Source organism: Arachis hypogaea, chromosome 18 (assembly GCF_003086295.3).
Source record: "Arachis hypogaea cultivar Tifrunner chromosome 18, arahy.Tifrunner.gnm2.J5K5, whole genome shotgun sequence".
Taxonomy (NCBI): domain Eukaryota; kingdom Viridiplantae; phylum Streptophyta; class Magnoliopsida; order Fabales; family Fabaceae; genus Arachis; species Arachis hypogaea.
Window position 1 is genome coordinate 93,975,161 of NC_092053.1, and position 23,536 is coordinate 93,998,696.

General features: G+C 39.4%; 1 non-coding gene across 1 annotated transcript; it reads left to right on the forward strand.

Moving 5' to 3' along the window:
* Positions 1–460: 460 nt before the first annotated feature.
* On the forward strand, positions 461–569 carry LOC112773813 (small nucleolar RNA R71). The gene has a single exon (XR_003188341.1). It is a non-coding gene; the product is annotated as a small nucleolar RNA R71 (small nucleolar RNA).
* Positions 570–23,536: the final 22,967 nt, after the last annotated feature.

Here is a 23,536-nt window from a genome sequence, read left to right on the forward strand (position 1 = left end):
TTTTGTTGATCCTTCCATGGGAAATTTGGATGATTTCTCCATGAGGGATTATAGGTATTTCCATAGGATTCCCCCATGTAATTCACCTCTGCTATTGCAGGGTTCTCAGGATCATAAGCTTCTTCTTCAGAAGATGCCTCTTGAGTACTGTTGGATGCAGCTTGCAATCCATTCAAACTCTGAGAAATCATATTGACTTGCTGAGTCAATATTTTATTCTGAGCCAATATGGCATTCAGAGTATCAATTTCAAGAACTCCCTTCCTCTGAGGCGTCCCATTACTCACAGGATTCCTTTCAGAAGTGTACATGAACTGGTTATTTGCAACCATGTCAATGAGTTCCTGAGATTCTGCAGGCATTTTCTTTAGGTGAATGGATCCACCTACAGAATGGTCTAATGACATCTTAGATAATTCAGACAGACCATCATAGAATATATCCAGGATGGTCCATTCTGAAAGTATGTCAGAACGACACTTTTTGGTCAGTTCCTTGTATCTCTCCCAAGCTTCATAGAGGGATTCACCTTCTTTCTATTTGAAGGTTTGAACATCCATTCTAATCTTGCTAAGCTTTTGAAGAGGAAAGAACTTGGCTAAGAAAATCGTGACCAGCTTATCCCAAGAGTTCAGGCTATCCTTAGGTTGAGAGTCCAACCATATTCTAGCTCTGTCTCTTACAGCAAACGGGAAAAGCATAAGCCTGTAGACCACGGGATCAACCCCATTGGTCTTAACAATATCACAGATCTGCAAGAATTCAGTTAAGAACTGAAAAGGATCTTCTGATGGAAGTCCATGAAACTTGCAGTTCTGTTGCATCAAAGAAACTAATTGAGGCTTTAGCTCAAAATTGTTTGCTCCAATGGCAGGGATTGAGATGCTTCTTCCATGTAAGTTGGAATTTGGTGCAGTAAAGTCACCAAGCATCTTCCTTGCATTGTTATTATTTTTTGGCCATGTCTCCTTCTTTTTCAAAAGTTTCTGTCAGATTTTCTCCAGAGAGTTGTGCTTTAGCTTCCCTTAGCTTCCTCTTCAGAGTCCTTTCAGGTTCAGGATCAGCTTCAACAAGAATGTTCTTATCCTTGTTCCTGCTCATATGAAAAATAAGAAAATAGAAAAGAAAATATGGAATCCTCTATGTCACCGTATAGAGATTCCTTTATGTGAGTAGAAGAAGAAAAGAATAAAAGAAGAGAAATTCGAACACCAGGAGGAAGAGAGGGTTCGAATTTTTAGATGAAGTGAAGTGTTAGTAAATAAATAAAATAATTAGAAAGAGATGAGGGGGATAAAATTTCGAAAATTAAATAAATTAAAAAAAAAGTATTTTTGTTTTTAATTTGAAATTAAAGTTAAAATTTGAAAACTTAAAAAGAAAAATAGAATTAAATCAAACTAAAATTTAAAACAAATAGTTAATTGAAAAGAAATTTTGAAAAAGAGGAAGGTGATTTTCAAAAATTAGAGAGAGAATTAGTTAGGTAGTTTTGAAAAAAATAAGAATCAAACAAAAAGATAGGATTAGTTTGAAAAAGATTTGAAAATCAAAAAAAGATAAGAGGTTAGAAAAGATTTTGAAATTGATTTTGAAAAAGATGTGATTGAAACTTATTTTGAAAAAGATTTGAAAAAGAAATTTAAAAAGATTTGATTTTGAAAATTAAAGTTGATTACTTGACTAACAAGAAACAAAAAGATATGATTTTAAAATTTAAAGATTGAACCTTCTTAATAGGCAAGTAACAAACTTAAAATTTTTGAATCAATCACATTAATTGTTAGTAAAGATTTTGAAAATATGAAACAAAATAAGAAAAAGATTTTTGAAAATCAATTTGAAATTTTCGAAAATTATGAAAGAAAAATGAAAAAGATTTGATTTTTGAAAAAGATTTTAAAAAGATAAGGTTTTTAAATTGAAAATTTGACTTGACTCATAAGAAAGAACTAAATTTTAAAAAGTTTTGAAAAAGTCAACTCAAATTTTTGAAATTTATGAGTGAAATAAGGAAAAGATATTTTTTTTTTATTTTTGAATTTTTAATGATGAAAGAGAAAAACACAAAATTGAAACAAATCATGAAAATTATGAATCAAAACACCTAATGCATGCGAGAACACTTTGAATGTCAAGATGAACACCAAGAACACTTTGAATATCAAGATGAACATCAAGACTTATTTTTGAAAATATTTAAGAAAAGAAAAACATGCAAGACACCAAACTTAGAAATTTTCAAACTTTAGATACTAACAAATTGAAAATGCATATGAAAAACAAGAAAAGACACAAAACAAGAAAAATTGAAGATCAAACAAGAACACTTGTCAAGAACAACTTGAAGATCATGAAGAATGCAATGCATGAATTTTTCAAAAAATTTTAAGAAAAATTAAAAAGATGCAATTGACACCAGACTCAAACAAGAAACATAAATTTTTTTTGTTTTTATGATTTTATAAGAATTTTTTTTTTGGTTTTTTCGAAAATTATTTTGGGAAAAACAAAAAAGAAGAATTTTTTTTTGTATTATTTTCGAAAATAAGAAATAAAAAGCTTAAAAATAAAATAAAATTACCTAATCTGAGCAACAAGATGAACTGTCAGTTGTCCAAACTCGAACAATCCCCGGCAACGGCGCCAAAAACTTGGTGCACGAAATTGTGATCATCAACAATGGCGCCAAAGACTTGGTGCTCTCAAACGTGAATCACACTTTGTCACAACTTCGCACAACTAACCAGCAAGTACACTGGGTCGTCCAAGTAATAAACCTTACGTGAGTAAGGGTCGATCCCATGGAGACTGTCGGCTTGAAGCAAGCTATGGTCACTTTGTACATCTCAGTCTGGCGGATTCAAATGGTTATAGAGAATTGATAATTAAAACATAATTAAAATATAAACTATGATAGAGATACTTATGTAATTCATTGGTGAGAATTTCAGATAAGCGTATAGAGATGCTTTCGTTCCTCCTGAACCTCTGCTCTCCTGCTATCTTCATCCAATCATTCCTACTCCTTTCCATGGCAAGCTGTATGTTGGGCATCACCATTGTCAATGGATACATCCCGTCCTCTCTGTGAAAATGGTCCAATGCGCTGTCACTGCATGGCTAATCATCTGTCGGTTCTCGATCATACTGGAATAGGATTTACTATCCTTTTGCATCTGTCACTACACCCAGCACTCGCGAGTTTGAAGCTCGTCACAGCCATCCCTTCCCAGATCCTACTCGGAATACCACAGACAAGGTTTAGACTTTCTGGATCTCGGGAATGGCCGTTCATGGGTTCTAACTTATACAACGAAGATTCTAATATCTCAGACTCGGTCCCCTGTATTAGATATCTAAGAGATACCTATTCTATCTCATCTTCATGTAGAACGAAAGTGGTTGTTAGGCACGCGTTCATAGGTGAGAATGGTGATGAGCGTCACATAATCATCACATTCATCATGTTCTTGGGTGCGAATGAATATCTTAGAATAGGAATAAGCTTGAATTGAATAGAAAAACAATAGTACTTTGCATTAATTCATGAGGAACAGCAAAGCTCCACACCTTAATCTATCGTGTGTAGAAACTCTACCGTTGAAAATAGATAAGAACAAGGTCCAGGCATGGCCGAGAGGCAAGCTCCCTAAACATGATCAAAGGATCAAAAGATAATCCAAAGATGTAAATACAATAGTAAAAAGTCCTACTTATACTAAACTAGTTACTAGGATTTACAGAAATGAGTAATTGATGCAGAAATCCACTTCTGGGGCCCACTTGGTGTGTGCTTGGGCTGAGCATTGAGCTTTACACGTGTAGAGGCTTCTTTTGGAGTTGAACGCCAGTTTGTAACCTGTTTCTGGCGTTTAACTCCACTTTGCAACCTGTTTCTGGCGTTTAACTCTAGAATGCAGCATGGAACTGGCGTTAAACGCCAGTTTGCGTCATCTAAACTCGGGCAAAGTATGGACTATTATATATTGCTGGAAAGCCCTGGATGTCTAATTTCCAACTCAATTGAGAGCGCGCCATTTGGAGTTCTGTAGCTCCAGAAAATCCACTTTGAGTGCAGGGAGGTCAGAATCCAACAGCATCTGCAGTCCTTCTTCAACCTCTGAATCTGATTTTTGCTCAAGTCCCTCAATTTCAACCAGAAAATACCTGAAATCACAGAAAAACACACAAACTCATAGTAAAGTCCAGAATTGTGGTTTTTATTTAAAAACTAATAAAAATATATTAAAAACTAACTAAAATCATACTAAAAACTATGTAAAAACAATGCCAAAAAGCGTATAAATTATCCGCTCATCATGCATGCTTGAGTACTTAGTAAGTTCACAAATAAAGAGGAAGGGTTGAGTGTTACCTTAAGTATGAGCTTAGTGTGCATTGTATGAAACCTTTGTGAATAAAAGATCCTTGAAGAAAAGAAAAAGAAAAAAAGAGAGAAGCTGGCGTTAGTGGCCAAGTTAGCCCACTAACGCCAGTGCTAACGTTGGCAATAAAGAAAGAAGAAAACAATGAATAAGCTAGGCACCAATAGCTTGACCCTAAATATATATGCCTATGATACTTTTGTACTAGGATATGCTTGGATGATTAGTGTTCATACCCTGGGTCGAGCTATACGACCCGGGTTAAAGACAAGAAGTGACCGACCTCTTATAAAGGTTGGTCGACACCGACCTCTTCTTAAAGAGCTCGGCCAAATCACTATACAGTCCCAAAGAATGCCCAAAGCAGAAGATCATAGGCGGATGACCAAAGATAAGAGGACCCACTCACAAAAAGATAAGATAAGATAACTAACTTATCTCAAAGGAAGGTCACTCCACACTACTATAAAAATACTGGAGCACCCAGGTATAACTCATACTCTGATTCTACACAAAAAACCTGCCTAAAGCACGTGCTAACTTAAGCATCGGAGTTTCTTGCAGGTACTACCACCCTCCGGTGATCGAGGATCAGCAGCACCACCAAATCCAACAAGTCGGACACGACTATTCCGACCACCACAGCAAATCTCATCTGAGATCGACCTTCAGTTTCAGGTAACCCTTGGAACATTGGCGCCGATGCCAGGGAGCCTGGAAGTCATCCCATCATCATGGAGGATAACCTTGACAATGATCACAACTCTGGCTTGGAGGACAAAATGCCGCATAAGAACACGGAAGCCACGCCAAAGGATACACCTCAATATAAGGGAGATAAACAAACCCCAAACACTGAAATCTTAGAAGCTATCCGTGAACAACAACATTGCCTTAAACAACTTGAGCAGGAAGCCGACCGGCAGCGGGAGGCCGAGTGAGACCTTCGTAGAGAAACAAGACAACGCCAAGAGCTGGAGGACAAGCTCCTAAAGCTCGAAGCTGGTCTCAAAACTAAGACCACCCGTTCCAGCAGCGAGGAAAGTCCCCACAAGGACCAAGACCCGTTAACAAAGGAGATCATGAAAGATAAAGTCCCGAAGGATTTCAAAGCCCCTGACATGACTCTGTACGATGGTACGTCTGATCCAAGCCATCATCTCAGCAATTTCAGAAGTCAGATGTATCTTACGGATGCCTCAGATGCAATCCGATGTAAAGCTTTCCCGACCACTTTGACCAAGACGGTAATAAAATGGTTCGACAGCTTGCCGCCAAGGTTAATAGCAAGCTTCAACGACCTTGCCAAGAAGTTCCTGGCTAGATTCTCCATCCAGAAAGACAAAGCCAAGCACGCTCCAAGCCTGCTAGAGATTAAACAAGGAGATCGGGAAAGCCTCCGCAGCTACATGGAAAGATTCAACAAAGCATATCTGGACATACAAAGTCTGCCTACAGAGGCAGCCATCATGGGTCTCATCAATGGCCTAAGAGAAGGACCCTTTAGCCACTCCATATCAAAAAAGTATCTAACATCTCTGAACGAGGTAAAAGAAAGGGCAGAAAAGTATATTAATATGGAGGAGAACTCTCGACTGGGAGAGACCTCAAAATTTGGATTCTCCTACCCACCTCGGGACAAGGATAAAGAGTCCAGGAAAAAAGAAGACCAGCCTACTAAAAAACCTAGAAAATACCACAACTACACTCCGCTCAGAGTGTCCCTTGTGGATGTATACAAAGAGATATGTAACACTGAAAAGATCCTGCCCCCTCGTCCGATTAAACATAAAAGAGGAGGAAGTCGGAGAGAGTATTGCGAATACCACCAAGTCTACGGGAACTCTACCAACGAATGCTACGACCTAAAGAACGTCATAGAAAAGCTAGCCCGGGAAGGAAGACTAGACAGGTTCTTGGCCAATAAAACAGATGAGCCCAAGAAAAGAAGAAGGGATGAAGAGATTGGACGAGCTGAACGTCTCCATCACACCCCTGAGAGGCATGTTCACATGATCAATGGAGGATTCGCAGGAGGAGGGATCTCTAAGTCGTCACGCAAGAGACACCTCAAGGAGGTTGAAGAACGAATGATTGACGGTTTAGAATTCAGAATAACTTCCCGTTGCAAGTATAGTTTCTAAACCAAGCAATCATCCTTTCTCACAAACGTTTTGGTTGTCACAAGTAACAAACCCCTTTGAAATTGATAACCGAAGTATTTAACCTCGGGTCGTCTTCTCAAGGAATTGCAGGGAGGTGTTCTTATTATTGGTTATGAGTCTTGTAAATTGGGGATTTTGAAAGGTTTGAACAAGGAAAATAAATTGCAGGAATTAATAAATTAATATCTAATAAAACTCTTGGCAAGGTATGAAAATTCGGAAGTCCTATCCAAGTTACTCTTATGAGAATTGAGTTTAACCCCACTTAGTTAACCTTTACAAAAGCAAGGAAAAGTCAAGTGGACTAATTAGTTAGATTCCCAAGTCCTAGCCAACTCCTAAGGAAAGAGTAGAGTTAGTGAAATTCCAGTCAATTAGAGGAATTAATTAACAATCACGATAAGTTTAATAACTCAAGAGCCTCCAGTTAATCAATTAAAGCTAAGAATATAAAAAAGCTAAATAAGAATCATAAATCTGAAATACCTCAAATTATATTAAATAGAATATTCAAATCTAACATGAAGAGTTCATAAGCCAATTTGGATAAGAAGAGAATCAATAAGAAAAATAAATAAACCAGAGTAGTAGAACAAATAAAAGTAGAAGAGAAGTTAAATTAAAGGAACATTGAACCTGTGACTGAAGATGAATTGAACTAAACTAATAGAGATCCTAAAATCCTAAATCCTAAGAGAGAGGAGAGAACCTCTCTCTCTAAAAACTACATCTAAACTATAAAAAGTGAATAATGGAAGACTCCCTTTGAATGGATACATTTTCCCACTTTATAGCCTCTAATATGTGTTTTTTGGGTCGCAAACTGGGTCGAAAACAACCCAGAAATCGCTGGAGAAGAAATCTGCCACGCTGATTTTTGTCACTGCGACGTGTCTGCGTGGAGCACGCGTTCGCGTTGCCTAGCATCAGGACAACTATGGCAAATTATATATCAAATCGAAGCCTCAGACGTTAGCTTTCCAACGCAAGTAAAACCGCGTCGTTTGGACCTCTGTAGCTCAAGTTATGACAGTTTTAGTGCGAGAGGGTCAGGCTGACAGCTTTGCAGTTCCTTCAACTTCTTGTATTCCTTCCACTTTTGCATGCTTCCTTTCCATCCTCCAAGCCATTCCTGCCCTGTAATCCCTGAAATCACTTAAGACACATATCACGGCATCCAATGGTAATAAGAGAGGATTAATATTAGCAAATACAAGGCCAAAGAAGCATGTTTTCAATCATAGCACAAATTCTGGGAAGGAATTGTAAAACCATGCAAATAGTATGAATAAGTGGGTAAAGAGTTGATAAAAATCACTCAATTAAGCACAAGATAAACCATAAAATAGTGGTTTATCAACCTCCCTACACTTAAACATTAGCATGTCCTCATGCTAAGCTCAAGAGAAGCTATAAAGGAGGGAAGAGGAATAATAGAGAGTATGCAATGCAACCTATCTATGTGAATGCAACTACATGCAAAATGTTTCTACCTACTTAGTTAAAAGTAAATAAATCTTTCAAGAACAAATATGAACTGGATTTCACTAATTCAAATCACAAAAATGAAGTACAAGTAAACTTGCAAAAGAAAATAGATCGTGAAAGCCAGGAACAAAGAATCGAGTATCGAACCCTCACTGGAAGTGTATGCACTCTAATCGCTCAGGTGTTTAACGTTCGATCTCTCAGTTCTTTGCTAATCTTGCTTTCTAAGGCTTGCTCTTCATCTAACAATCAACACTAATTTGATGCATAAATACACATATCAAGAGGTCTTTTAAAGGTTGTAATGGGGTTAGGGTCAAGGTAGGATTGTATTTGGCCAAGTGGACTAAAATATGAATCCTTAATTAACTTAAACTTTCCACCTAACTTAGACAATCCATGTAATCATAATACAACATCTGACTATCCATTAACCATGTTTTCCACATATTCATGCATTCTAATTTCAAGTACAGTACATATGCATTGCTTTCAACATTTACTTTGGGGCATTTTGTCCCCTTTTTACTTATTTGCTCTTTTTTTTCTTTTCTTTTCTTTTCTTTTTCTCTTTTTTTTTCATTTTTATATATATATATATCTATATTATTTTTTTCTTTTGTTTTTCTCAATGCATATGATTAAATTATTGGATGCATGAATCATGTCCTAAACATTTTTTTTTCACATTTTTAGAAAATTCTAACATACTCAATTCTCAAACCAAATGTTTCCAAATTCAATTTCTCCACACTTAAATCATAAGCACTCTTACTAGTCTAAGCTAACCAAGGATTAAAATTAAGGGGATTATTGTCTTTCGCTTAGAGTTAATGATGTGCTAAAGTAAAGAACAAAGGGGTATAATAGGCTCAACATTGGTTTGCAAAGAATAATGAAAGGGTAAGGCCATATGGGTAAGTAAGCTCAGTGAAACAAAGGCCTCAATCATGTAAGTGTATGCATACATCAAATAATGGAAATATAGAATTAAGCAAGACAAAGATCACAATTTTAGAGAGAAAAATACACACTAAAACAGAATTTTGGTTGATAAAATGCAACCAATCAAATAGGCTCAAAAATCTCACTGGTTTTTATATGTTCGATCTCTAAACCATGTTCCAGTATAATATTTCTTCAAAAAAGTTTAACATTAAATTTTATTCAAATTAGTGAAATACTTTAAAAAAGTTTCTTGAAAAAGAAAATATTTCTTCAACCAAGTGGTAAAATATGCACAAAATCAAATAATCATGCAATCAAACATGCAAATGCAACAACTAACAAGGAAAATAAACCATTGGTGTTGAGATAGAAGAGTAACTAACCCATGGAGATCAGTATCGACCTCCCCAGACTTAAAGATTACACCGTCCTCGGTGCATGCTAAGATGTACAAGTGGACGGGTTGCTTCAACTGATACTTTTCTCCAAAGATTGTGAAGGTGGACTTGTTTGTCTTCCCATTAAGAAGCTTTTCCTCTCCCTTTGTGGTGGCCATCCTGAAAGAAGAGGGAAAAAAAGAAAAGTAACCCAAAATAAAGATAGAAAATAAATAAAATATGGGTGTTAATGCCAGATAATAAGGGTCTCAATTACACGGTAGCTACAACATGCAAGTGAGAGAATAGTAGAAGTACATGGCAAATCAAGAGTGCAAAAAATTTGCAACAATGGAGAAGAGAGTGGGTAAGGAAAGATAATATAAATTCATGTCAATGCAAAAATAATACAGATATAAAAGATTGGCATTGATTTAAATAATATTACCTAACCAGAATAACACAAATCACTAAGCACCTAAAATAATTCAAGAGAAGATGCAACAGTTAAATAAGAAAATTTTAACACCAAAGGAAAAATAATGAATTTAGAAAAGAAAACAAAAATATGCACAAAATTAAGATGCAATGAATGAAATATGCAAATAAATTAAGTAAAATAAAATTAAAGATAAGAAGAATGAGAAGGGAAAGAACGGAAGAAGAAGTAAGTAAGAAAGGAGGGAGGAAAAATTAGGATTGGGAAGAAAAGATAAGATAATTGGCACTGATCTGGTTAAGCTGTGCGTCACATGTGACGCGGACGCGTCGGTCACGCGGACGCGTGAGTTGCGATATTTTCAAGTGATGCGGATGCGTCGGTCACGCGGACGCGTGACTCGTTCTGTGCTACTGGCGCGAGGGCAGCCTCGCGCCTGCACACCTCTCTGTTCAAAATTCATTATTGCCAATTTTTGAGGTGACGCGTTCGCATGGTGGACGCAATCGCGTGAATGGCCAAGATTGGAGGATGACGCGGACGTGTGGGGCACACGTTCGCGTGGTAAGGCTTGTGCATCTAGCGCCAGTCCAGCCCTACTCCAGCACAACTTTCGGCCATGGACCCCTTTTACGTCGATTTGTTGGAGCACGCGTTCGCGTGGGTAACGCGGATGCGTGGGAGGCTATTTTTCCAAATGACGCGGCCACGTGGGTCACGCGGATGTGTGGGCATGTTTGTGCCTAAAGCACACCTCCAGCCACGCTTTCGCGTGACTTTCTGTTTACTTTCTTTTCTTCACAACACACTGGTGACGCGGACGCGTCAGCGACGCTGCCGCGTCACGTGCGTGTTTTTTTTTTATGCAGTATGCAGAATGCAAAATGACATGGATGTTATGAGTAATTCCAGGTTCAATGAAAATAATATAAAATAAAAATAAACAACACGAAATAAAATTGAAAAAGAAACGATCATACCATGGTGGGTTGTCTCCCACCTAGCACTTTTAGTTAAAGTCCTTAAGTTGGATATTTGATGAGCTTCCTGTTATGGTGGCTTGTGTTTCAATTCATCCAAAAATCTCCACCAATGTTTGGAATTCCAGTAGCCTCCGGGATCCCAAACTAGGCGCAGAAAGCCTTCAAGCAGGTTAAAGCAAGTAACAAGGCCCCAAGAGTGTTGATTTCTAGACTGAATTCCGGGGTCCCAAACCTTGCTTTTGCACCCGTCTTCTTGTTGGTCATCATGATTTTATCCGGGTGGTACGCAATTTAAATTCTCACTGAGACATCCAAATAGCTTCCTAGACCTATTCAATTGAGCTCTACACCAACCTTTGCGTTTAAACTTAAAGCTTCCAACCATAATGAACCTTGCAGGACAATTCTTACCACTGACCATCTTCCTCTTATTCTTAATGCCATCACAAAGAGCTCTAAGTTGACCATCCGTCTCTAGTAGCCCATATTCAAGTGGGAAAGTAAAGGTCAAGGATGAGAATTTTACCCACTTGAATGTTGTGTTGGATGGTAATGGCCTTGGGGGAGGTGTCTCTAATGAACTTGCAAGCTCCACTTCCTTGTGCTCTTCTTTGACATCTTCCACCTCTTTTCAAGCTTCTTCAATTTCAACCTCTTCCTCTTAGTAGCTTTCTTCCAATCCAATCTCTTCTTCATTGCTCACCAAGGGCATGGGAGGTTGTGCCTCTTTTTCTTGAATATCCATCTCTTGATCAACCTTTTCCAAGTCTTCAACCAGGGTATGCCTTGGAGGTTGTACACCCTCCTCAACAACAAATTCAAACTCCTTAGAAGGGGGTTCTATGACTAAGCTTTCCCATGGAGGTTCCGCATCTCTTAAGTCTTCGACCACTTCTTCCTCTTTAACGATTACGGCTTCCTCTAATTGTTCCAATACAAGGTCATGTTGTTCATTGTCCACCGGAGTTTCTAGCTTCTCCTTCATGCTGCGTTCTTCAGTAGATTCTCCACATGAAGCCATGGGAGTTCCTTGAGTGTCCAAATGTCGGGAGTCTAGTCGGCTTATCGCTTGGCCCAGTTGTTGAATGGTTGCATTGAGTTGATCTATTGTCTCCTTGAAACGATCCTTTGACTCTTGTTGCACTCGGCTATCATAAGTAGGATCATAGTGCTCTAAGATTGATGGATATGGAGATGGTGAATATTGAGGTGGTGGTTCTTGGGAGTAATTGGGTTGTAATTGGGGTGGTTCTATATATGGTTCATATGGCTCATAAGGTGGTTGGTATGGTGGTTGAGGGTTAGGGTCATATGGAGGTGAATGGCGGAAAGGGGCTTGTGAATATGGTGGTCCAAAGTCATGTTGAAGAGGGGGTACATAAGTATATGGTGGGGCTTGTTGGTAACTATAAGGGGTCCACCATAGTCATCATCTTGGTGCGCATCACAGAATGGTTGCTGGTTATAGTGCATTGGAGGGGGTGATGCACGGAAACTTGTCTCTCAACAATTTTCCTTCGGCAAGTATACCGAATTGTCGTCAAGTAAAAACTCACAATAGAGTGAGGTCGAATCCCACAAGGATTGATTGGTCAAGCAACTTTAATTGGAAGAATGTTCTAGTTAAGCTAAGCAGAATTTGGTTTGACAAGTGCAGGAAATTAAATGGCGGGAAAGTAAATAGCAAAAAATGTAAATGCTGGAAGTAAAGAGCTGAAAATAAATGGCGGAAAGTAAATTGCAGAATTGTAAATGGGAATGGGGAAGATGCTCATAAAAGTAAATTACAGAAATTAAAGAGAATGGGTAAGATCAGAATGGGGAATTCATTGGGTTTAGGAGATGTTGCATTCTCCGGATCAAGTTCATTTTCATCTCTTCCTCAATCAATGCGTTCATTGATCTCCTTGGCAATCTTAAGTGATCGAATTACAATTCCTTGTAATTCAATCTCTCAAATCTTGAGCCAATTCCTTGGTCAATTGCTCATGAGAAGAGATGAAGTATGGTCACTGATTATACCACATGCATTCCCAAATCAAGTGTTGGTAGAATTATAGTCACCATATCCTTCCAACCCCAATTTGGTCCAACATGAGAAAGCATTTCTAGCATGATCTCTTCATTCCTCTTCCAAGGTTCAAAAGAGATCCAAGTATAAATAGTTTCTTTTCCAAGATAACTACCCAATTAGATGAAGATTGAAAGCTTTCTAGTAAAATCAAGAGAAAAGATAAAAGAAGAGTAATGAAAACTAATATTGATCCATCAAATTACAACAGAGCTCCCTAACCCAATGAAAGGGTTTAGTTATTCATAGCTCTGGAAATGGAAAACAGAGATGGAAAATACATTATGAAAAGTAGACTAGAAGTGCAGAGAAAGTAAAAGTATATAGAGAGTAGTTCTCTCATTTCCAACCCCCCCCCAAAAGGCTTTTTATCTAATTCAAAACTACCCCTATATATACTACTCTTCTGATCTTCTAGTTGGTTCTTCAAGTCTTAGATATGGGCCTTTGGATCTTGAGTTTGAAGCAGTTACCCTCTTCAGTGGGCTTAGCTTTACTTGCAGAGAGAAAGTGTGAAGTAGGCAGGTTGTTTAGCTCAGGACGTTAGTGGCGTTAACATTAAGTGAGAGTGTGGACTCGAGAACGTTAGTGACAATTACCTTTTTCACTAACGTTCCTATCCAAGGTTGATCCACATTAACTTCAACGTTAGTGACACCAGCGTGACCATTAACGTTGCCTCTTGGTCCTTCGCACACATTATTGGGACTCACCTTTTCCAATAACATTGAGAGTCCTCCCTTCCCCTACGTTAGAGTCCACGTTAACTTAGTTAACGTGGCTCTTAATGTAAGCTTGTCAATCCTTCGAGAACGTTAGTGACACTTACCTTTGTGACTAACGTTCCTAGATGCCCCTACTCCCCATGTTAGAATCCACGTTAACTAAGTTAACGTGGCTTCTAACGTGGTGATGATAGCCATCTCCAACGTTAGTGACAAAGGTGAATGTCACTAACATTGGCTCATCATCCTTCCCTCCACGTTAGCTTCCACGTTAACTAAGTTAACGTGGCTCATATTGGTTCATTGTGGCTCCTTCCAACGTTAGTGACAAAGGTGAGTGTCACTAACGTTGGCGATTGTTTGCTTTCTCTACGTTAGCTTCCACGTTAACTAAGTTAACGTGGGAGTTAACGTAGCTCAAAGTGGCTTAGTACAACGTTAGTGACAATGGTGAGTGTCACTAACGTTGGCCATTCTTTTGCTTCCCAACGTTAGAGTCCACGTTAACTAAGTTAACGTGGAAGCTAACGTGGCCAATATGAGCTTGGTCCAACGTTAGTGACAAAGGTGAGTGTCACTAACGTTGGCTCCACTTTCTTTCTTCCACGTTAGAGTTCACGTTAACTTAGTTAACGTGACTCTTAACATGGGCTATGATGGCTTCGAGGACGTTATTGGCGATTACTTTTCTCATTAACGTTGCAAGCTAGCTCCCATTCCACGTTAGTGGTCACGTTAGTTAGACTAACGTGGCTGCTAACGTGGTTCTTTCTTGCTTCCTTTGTCCTGAAATCAAGCAATAAAGTGCATCAAAGTTCTAATCCACATCATGAGACATGCATCATCTAATTTGTCATATAATTCATGCATAATTCTCATAAAATCATGTAAAGTGCACCATGTTTGTAAGAATCAAGATGTAAGTGAAATTCTACCCAAAACTTGCTTATTTCCTAAGAAAATGCATGAAACTATCCTAAAACAGTAAAGAAAAGGTCAGTGGAACTGGCCAAAATGCCCCGGCATCACAACACCAAACTTAAAGCTTGCTTCTCCCTAAGCAAGAATTGGAACAAGAGAATGATGAATGAAATGCCAAGAGAAATGAGTTATTATTGTGGAAGTTATGTCTTTGGTTTTATGGTGGTTTCATGCATAGCAACTTAGGTTCATTCCTTCACTGGCTTTCAGACCTTTATCATGTCCCTGAATACTCACTTGACTGCACCTTATGAAACTTTTATTCATTGATCCTTTTTGTCATTTCAGGGCTTATTTATGTTCTTAGACTAGGTGCTCTGTGAGGGGGCGACTCTTTAAGATAAGCTTTCAGCCAGCACTCCCGAACTAGTTGGTTCAAGGTGCTAGGTGTTAAGGCACCCCTACGGACTTACTTCCTCAAGTCTCTTTCCCCCATACATACACACCACAGGCACATGGTTTGTTATTTTCTTTTTTTGAGACCTTGGTGTTCAGCACCTCTTTGGGTTACTAAGTGTTCTGTAGCAAGGGTTACTCTTGATAGTGGACTTTCAGCTGATAATCCCGGGTTAGTTAACCCAAGTTACCAAGTGATAAGGCACCCCTAAGAGCTTATTCATCCAAGTAAATCCCTTACACAAGAGCACCACAGACATATCCCTCAAGATTCAAACCCTTGGTGCCTAGCCTTATTTCTTACTCTTTTTCTTTTATTCTTTAATTTTCATTTTTCTTTTTCTTTTCTTATTGGGATCTTGTTATTCAGCTAGTCTCATGGGGTGTGTTTCAAGCATATGATTCAGGACAGATAGTTGCCTTCCCACCTTATCGGTGAACCAACTTAGCTAATCTATTACCACACCACAAAATTAGGAACTTACTCCACAATATGGATTCCACTCTGGTCTTTGATAACACACATTCTCTTTTTATTTGATTAAAAAGGGACAAGCATACAAATAAGCAATGTACGAATGCAGTGACATGAAGACTAGCAAGCATAGACCTAAGCAATGAAAAACTTAAAGGCATAATTCAAAATCCTAACTACCATGGAACATGTTCTATTTCATACATGATTTTCCTTATTTAAAGCTTGAAAAATTATGGATCAAAGAGGGAACTCCACCACCTTTTACTCATGGAGTTTCCCATGCTCTTCCTCTTGCTTGACTTCTTGGTGTTTTTCTTGAGTGCTTGTACTCCCACTTTCCTTGCCTTTTCCAATCAATTTCTTCCAAAAACCAGCATCTTCCATCTTTTTTTTCAGTGTTTCCTTCTGCTGTTTCACCTTCTGCTGTTTCACCTTCCTTTCCTCTTGTTCTGTGAAATCTTTTTGGACCTCATCATACCTAGGGATTGCAGAGTGTAGATTATGCATATGACTAGACATATAGTTCAACTTAGCTTGGGTGTTTATGTTGAACTCCTCCCTATGTAGTTGCCGTCCTTCATTAAGTACACTGAACTCATTGAATGCCTTCGTCTGAGCTAGCTGGCGTTGGTTGAGTTCTTGAAGGCACTTGTCTTGACGTTCTTGCCTTTCAGACACTTGATTGATGGCTTGAGTGAGCTGGGAATAATGTTCTATTTGCTGTTTCTGCCACTCCCCTTGTTGATTCATCCAATTAGAAAGGAGCTCTTCTTGACGATCCATCCTTTGAGCTTGAATGTGCAGTTGTTGTTCCTGTCCCTCCATATAACTCCTTGCTAGTTCCTCAATGGCTCCATGAATGTGATTCAAGTTTATGTTGGTTGGGTCATAATATTCTCTTTGTTGGTGTTCTTCCTGATGAGACTCTTCTTGGTGTGCTCCTCCTTTTGGTTTTGGCTTTCCTATGTGAGGTCTTCTTTGTTGTTGGGCTGGTGTCACATAAGTTAGACGCTGAAACGTAATTAGCCTCCCAGGATTTAACCAATCTGGGTTGCTATCCTCGTAGATAACCTTGGCCTTCATGCACAGTCTGAGGATAGTGCTGGGGTACCAAAGCCTGGCACCCGAATCAATCTTCTCAGCTGACTCTTGAATCCCCTCAGCTATAAGTTCGTGCACATTGATATTTCCACCTTGTACTAAGCAATGTACTATAGTAGCTCGAGTGACGTTGACCTCAGAATTATTCGCTGCTGGGAGGATAGATCTCCTAACGAGTTCAAACCATCCCTTGGCTTCAGGGATGAGGTCTCCTCTCTTGATGAACCTGGGTCTCTTATCTGCATACCTTTCCCAGTCAGCTCCTAGAACACATATGTCATTCACAATTTGTTCGAGTTCATCATCGTCAGGGCTCTTGCTTACTCTTGCTTGATAACCAAGCTCATTAAAATGTGGTGATTTCAACTGAAGAGTTCTTGTTATAGCATTGGGGCTGAAGTCCACCTCTCTCCCTCTTACGTAACTTTTGAAGGTGGGGGCCTTGGTTTTGTCTTCTCTGACCACATTTGCATAGAACTCTTTGATGAGGTTTGCATTTATCTTCCCCTCCGGGTTCGTCAGCCTTTGCCAACCCCTTTGTTCAATCTTCTCTCGAATCTGTGGGCACTTATCCTCGTCAATTTGGAATGTTAACTCAGGCAGTATCTTCTTGAGCTTTATCCGTTCAAATTCGAGTTCATGGAATGCAGTTTTGAATCTCCTCTCATCAAAAGGAATGCTTTCTACTGGTTCCTTCCTCTTTTACCTCTTGGAGCTTGATGATGCCATGAGTCTGGGTTGATGTGTGAAGAGGATGGAAGGTACGGAGAGATGAAGAATTCGGTTGGTTAGGACAAGGTGTGATGAAGGGGTTTTGATGACAAAGGTGTGTAGTGTGAGGAATGGGAATTGGAATGTGAAGGAAAGTATGGACTAGGACTCACTTATATAGGGAAGTGGTAAGTGAATGAAAGGTTTGTATTGATGGAGTGATTGTGTGATGAACGGATGGGGTTTAGCATGGGGTGAGCACAAGGATCACCAACTTTATGATGGGATTAGTTCAGTTTCCAAGCTTGTTCTTCTTCCAATGTTGCATGGCAACCATTCCCAATGCATTTTCCCTTGAGACACGTGTGAATTACTCCCTTTTTGTGGTGGCCGAATCTTCCTTTCAATTGTCATCAATTTTCCTACAAAACAAGAAAAGAAAAAATGTAATTATTAATTGTGTGGATAGTGGCGGTAAAATAAAAAAAATGGAAGCAACTACCACCTTTTTTTATAGTTTTTGTTTATAACTGACTAAGTAGTATTCATGAATGCCAACCAACTGATTAACTGAATGTGTCCGTGTATGCAACATTGGTGACACCATAGGTGACACCACCAAAATTAGTTTGTGGCCATGTGATGTAAGATTTTTGTTCAGGGCTCTAAGAGTAACATCATAATTATGCTCTCTTAATATGTCTTGAACACCAAACTTGTTCTTTACTATATGCTGCATAAAAGGATTCATTCAAGTGTATGGCAGGGTTAGTTTGGAATTCATGAACCTTGCATTATTAACTCTTCTAAAAGCATGTAAAACATGGGTTGCCTCCTATGAAGCGCTTCTTTAGCGTCACTAGCTTGACGTTTTTTCCTTTGTCAGGGTGGCTGGTAGTGCTTCAAATCCTCCCCCCTTGCAGTAAATCTATCTCCATTGGCTTCATCAAGGATCTCCACATGTTCTAGGGAGAGAACTCTGTTGATGGTAAAAACCTTAGGTAGCTGAGATGGGATGGTAGGGAGATCGGGGGGAATGACTGGGAAGTAACCTGAGATTACTTTATCCCCTAGAGAGAAGTCCTCTGTAGGGATCTTCTTGTTCCTCCACCTCCTTGGTACTTTCTTCTTTGTTCCTTTTGATGTTGCCTTACTCTTTGTGACCTCCTCTTCCAGGGAGATTTTGTTGCTGGCCTCATATAATTCTGGTGGTTTAGGTTCCTCTTGATTTTCCTTGAGCTGTGACAGCTGCTGATTGCCTTGTTCATCAACTAAGGGTGTTCCCAGATGTGCTGGTTGTGCTTCAGTGCTTGTGTCTTCTATTAGTATCTCACTGTGATCTTTGCTTGGTTCTTTGTTCTCTTGATCTTTTTCTTTTGAGGGCTTGAAAACATTGAAAGTGAGTTGTTCATCATGAATCCTCAAAATTAGCTCCCCTCGCTCCACATCTATAAGTGCTCTGGCTGTAGCTAGGAATGGTCTTCCCAATATGATTGAGTGGAGGTGACTCTCTTCCATGTCCAAGATGACAAATTCTGTGGGCAGGAAGTATTTCCCAACCTTCACCAGCACATTTTCAACCACTCTTACTGCTTGTTTTTGAGTTTTGTCAGCCAGCCTAATAACTACATCTGTGGGTATTATCTCATTGATCTGCAGCCTCTTCACAAGGGATAAAGGCATTAAGTTTATGCTTGCTCCCAAATCGCAGAGTCCTTTATCAAACATTGTTTCTCCTATGGCACAGGGGATGTAGAAACTTCCTGGGTCCTTCCTCTTTGTAGGCAGCTCTAGTTGAATGAGAGCACTACACTCCTTATTCATCACTATTGTTTGTCCTCCCTTGAGTGAGCTTTTCTTTGTCAGCATCTCCTTCATATACTTAATGTATGAGGGCATTTGTTGGAGGGCCTTGATGAATGGTATGTTTACATGGAGAGATGCAAACATGTCAAGAAATCTCGAGTATAGTCTCTTCTCTACACAGCCATTTAGTAATTGGGGAAAGGGTACATAGAGTCTCAGCAGCTCCTTCTGTGTCAGCTCCTTCTGTGTAATTGTGGTTTCTTGATGATTCTCCCCCTGCTTTCCTGCTAAAGTATCTTCTTGTTGTTCTAATGGGTTGTTCAGCTCTTCCTCAGTTTCCTTATTACTTATAGTGACCATCTTGCAATCTTCCTATCTAACTTTCTTTGCTTCACCTCTCGGATTTTTCTCTGTGTCACTTGGGAAGCTATCAGTAGGTTTGGGAATCTGCTCGGAGAGGTATCCCACTTGAAATTCCAGCCTCTTGATGGTGTCTCCTTGATTCTTGATATTGGCTCGCACTTCTTCCTTGAACACCTTATTGTCTTGAATCTCCTTGCATATGCCCTCAAGTAGAGTCTCAATTCTAGAGAGTCTGTCATCAGATGTTGGTGGGTTGGGATTGGAGTGATGAGAAGGGTTGTTTTGGTTTTGGTATTGATGTGGAGAGGTGTTGTTAGGGTGGTGTTGATATGATCTCTGTGTGGAATGTTGGTGAGCTGCATGGTTGTTGGGGTTGTGACGTCTCTGATCTTGGCTTTGATCTTGTTGATTTTTCCACCCAAAGTTTGGGTGATTCCTCCAACCAGGATTGTAGGTCTTGGAATATGGATCATGGGTCTGCCTGGGTGAGTTTCCAATGTAGTTGGCTTATTCTTGCTCATCCTCTGTCTCTGCATTCACTCCTTCTTGGGTCGCTGATGAGGTGGTGATTGCTGCTACTTGGTTCCTCTCCATCTTCTTGGTGAGGTCAGCCAGCTGCTTGGTAATGAGCTTGTTTTGGGCCAGCAGTGCATCTACATTGTTTAGCTCTATCACTCCTCTAGTGTTGCCTCTTTCGGAAGCATAGAAGTAGTCATTCTCTACTACAGTCTCAATAACATCTATGGCTTCTTCAATGGTCTTCTTCTTGTTCAGAGATCCCCCAGATGAATGGTCTATTGCCTTCTTTGATTCATAAGAAAGGCCTTCATAGAAAATGTGTAGCTGCACCCATTCATTGAACATATCTGGTGGACACCTTCTTGTCAGGTCCTTAAACCTCTCCCATGCTTCATATAGAGTCTCACCATCTTGCTACCAGAAGGTTTGCACCTCAGCTCTCAGCCTATTGATCCGTTGAGGAGGATAGAATCTTGCCAAGAACTTGTTCACCACCTCTTCCCAGGTTTCTAAACTCTCCTTTGGAAAGGACTCTAGCCATTTAGATGCCTTGTCCTTGAGTGAGAAGGAAAATAAAAGTAGTCTATAGGTGTCCAGATGAACACCATTAGACTTCACAGTATCACATATCCTTAGGAAGGTGGTTAGATGTTGATTGGGGTCTTCTTGGACGCCTTCTCCGAATGAACAATTGTTCTGAACAAGGGTGATGAGCTGTGGCTTTAGTTCAAAGTTGTTGGCATGTATGGTTGGCCTTTGGATGCTACTTCCGCAATTTCCTGGGTTTGGATTGATGTACGAACCTAGAACCCTTCTCTCTTACCCAGCCTGATTTGCTGAACCTTCTCGGCCATGGTTGTGAGCCTCTTCTTCATGATGGTTCTCCATATTCTCATCCATATCTGGTTCAAAGTACTCCTCCTCTTCCTCAGCACCAACTACTCTCTTTCCTCTTGCTTCCCTCCTTAATCTAAGGAAGGTCCTCTCAGGTTCAGAATCAAAAGAAGTTGAAGCCCCGCTTCTTCTCCCTGTCATACAACCAACAAGGCACAAGCAAGGAAATAGATGCAGAAAGTAATTTCTACAGAAATACTATTAGTGTGAGTGATGCAATATATCAAACAGTTAGTGGGTTAGTGGACTGAATTGTAAACAACTAAGAAAATGGGTAGGGGAAGGGGAAGAAAATAACTGAACAGAAAGTAAATTACTCAATTGAACTTAAATCAAACAAAAAGAAAAATGCTCAATCTAGTTATCCTCCAATTTAATCATTTTTGATACAAAATCAATCCCCGGCAATGGCGCCATAAACTTGATGCACGGAAACTTGTCTCTCAACAATTTTCCTTCGGCAAGTATACCGAATTGTCGTCAAGTAAAAACTCACAATAGAGTGAGGTCGAATCCCACAGGGATTGATTGGTCAAGCAACTTTAATTGGAAGAATGTTCTAGTTAAGCTAAGCAGAATTTGGTTTGAGAAGTGCAGGAAATTAAATGGCGGGAAAATAAATAGCAGAAAATGTAAATGCTGGAAGTAAAGAGCTGAAAATAAATGGCGGAAAGTAAATTGCAGAATTGTAAATGGGAATGGGGAAGATGCTCATAAAAGTAAATTGCAAAAATTAAAGAGAATGGGTAAGATCAGAATGGGGAATTCATTAGGTTTAGGAGATGTTGCATTCTCTGGATCAAGTTCATTTTCATCTCTTCCTCAATCAATGCGTTCATTGATCTCCTTGGCAATCTTAAGTGATCGAATTACAATTCCTTGTAATTCAATCTCTCAAATCTTGATCAATAGCCAATTCCTTGGTCAATTGCTCATGAGAAGAGATGAAGTATGGTCACTGATTATACCACATGCATTCCCAAATCAAGTGTTGGTAGAATTATAGTCACCATATCCTTCCAACCCCAATTTGGTCTAACATGATAAAGTATTTCTAGCATGATCTCTTCATTCCTCTTCCAAGGTTCAAAAGAGATCTAAGTATGAATAGCTTCTTTTCCAAGATAACTACCCAATTGGATGAAGATTGAAAGCTTTCTAGTAAAATCAAGAGAAAAGATAAAAGAAGAGTAATGAAAACTAATATTGATCCATCAAATTACAACAGAGCTCCCTAACCCAATGAAAGAGCTTTAGTTGTTCATAGCTCTGGAAATGGAAAACAGAGATGGAAAATACATTATGAAAAGTAGACTAGAAGTGCAGAGAAAGTAAAAGTATACAGAGAGTAGTTCTCAAATTTCCAACCCCCCCAAAAGGCTTTTTATCTAATTCAAAACTACCCCTATATATACTACTCTTCTGATCTTCTAGTTGGTTCTTCAAGTCTTAGATATGGGCCTTTGGATCTTGAGTTTGAAGCAGTTACCCTCTTCAGTGGGCTTAGCTTTACTTGCAGAGAGAAAGTGTGAAGTAGGCAGGGTGTTTAGCTCAGGAAGTTAGTGGCGTTAACGTTAAGTGAGAGTGTGGACTCGAGAACGTTAGTGACAATTACCTTTTTCACTAACGTTCCTATCCAAGGATGATCCACATTAACTTCAACGTTAGTGGCACCAGCGTGACCACTAACGTTGCCTCTTGGTCCTTCGCACACATTATTGGGACTCACCTTTTCCAATAACGTTGAGAGTCCTCCCTTCCCCTACGTTAAAGTCCACGTTAACTTAGTTAACGTGGCTCTTAACGTAAGCTTGCCAATCCTTCGAGAACGTTAGTGACACTTACCTTTGTGACTAACGTTCCTAGATGCCCCTACTCCCCACGTTAGAATCCACGTTAACTAAGTTAACGTGGCTTCTAACGTGGTGATGATAGCCATCTCCAACGTTAGTGACAAAGGTGAATGTCACTAACGTTGGCTCATCATCCTTCCCTCCATGTTAGTTTCCACGTTAACTAAGTTAACGTGGCTCATATTGGTTCATTGTGGCTCCTTCCAATGTTAGTGACAAAGGTGAGTGTCACTAACGTTGGCGATTGTTTGCTTTCTCTACGTTAGCTTCCACGTTAACTAAGGTAACGTGGGAGTTAACGTAGCTCAAAGTGGCTTAGTCCAACGTTAGTGACAATGGTGAGTGTCACTAACGTTGGCCATTCTTTTGCTTCCCAACGTTAGAGTCCACGTTAACTAAGTTAACGTGGAAGCTAACGTGGCCAATATGAGCTTGGTCCAACGTTAGTGACAAAGGTGAGTGTCACTAACGTTGGCTCCACTTTCTTTCTTCTATGTTAGAGTTCACGTTAACTTAGTTAACGTGACTCTTAACATAGGCTATGATGGCTTCGAGGACGTTATTGGCGATTACTTTTCTCATTAATGTTGCAAGCTAGCTCCCATTCCACGTTAGTGGTAACGTTAGTTAGACTAATGTGGCTGCTAACGTGGTTCTTTCTTGCTTCCTTTGTCCTGAAATCAAGCAATAAAGTGCATCAAAGTTCTAATCCACATCATGAGACATGCATCATCTAATTTGTCATATAATTCATGCATAATTCTCATGAAATCATGTAAAGTTCACCATGCCCAAAACTTGCTTATTTCCTAAGAAAATGCATGAAACTATCCTAAAACAGTAAAGAAAA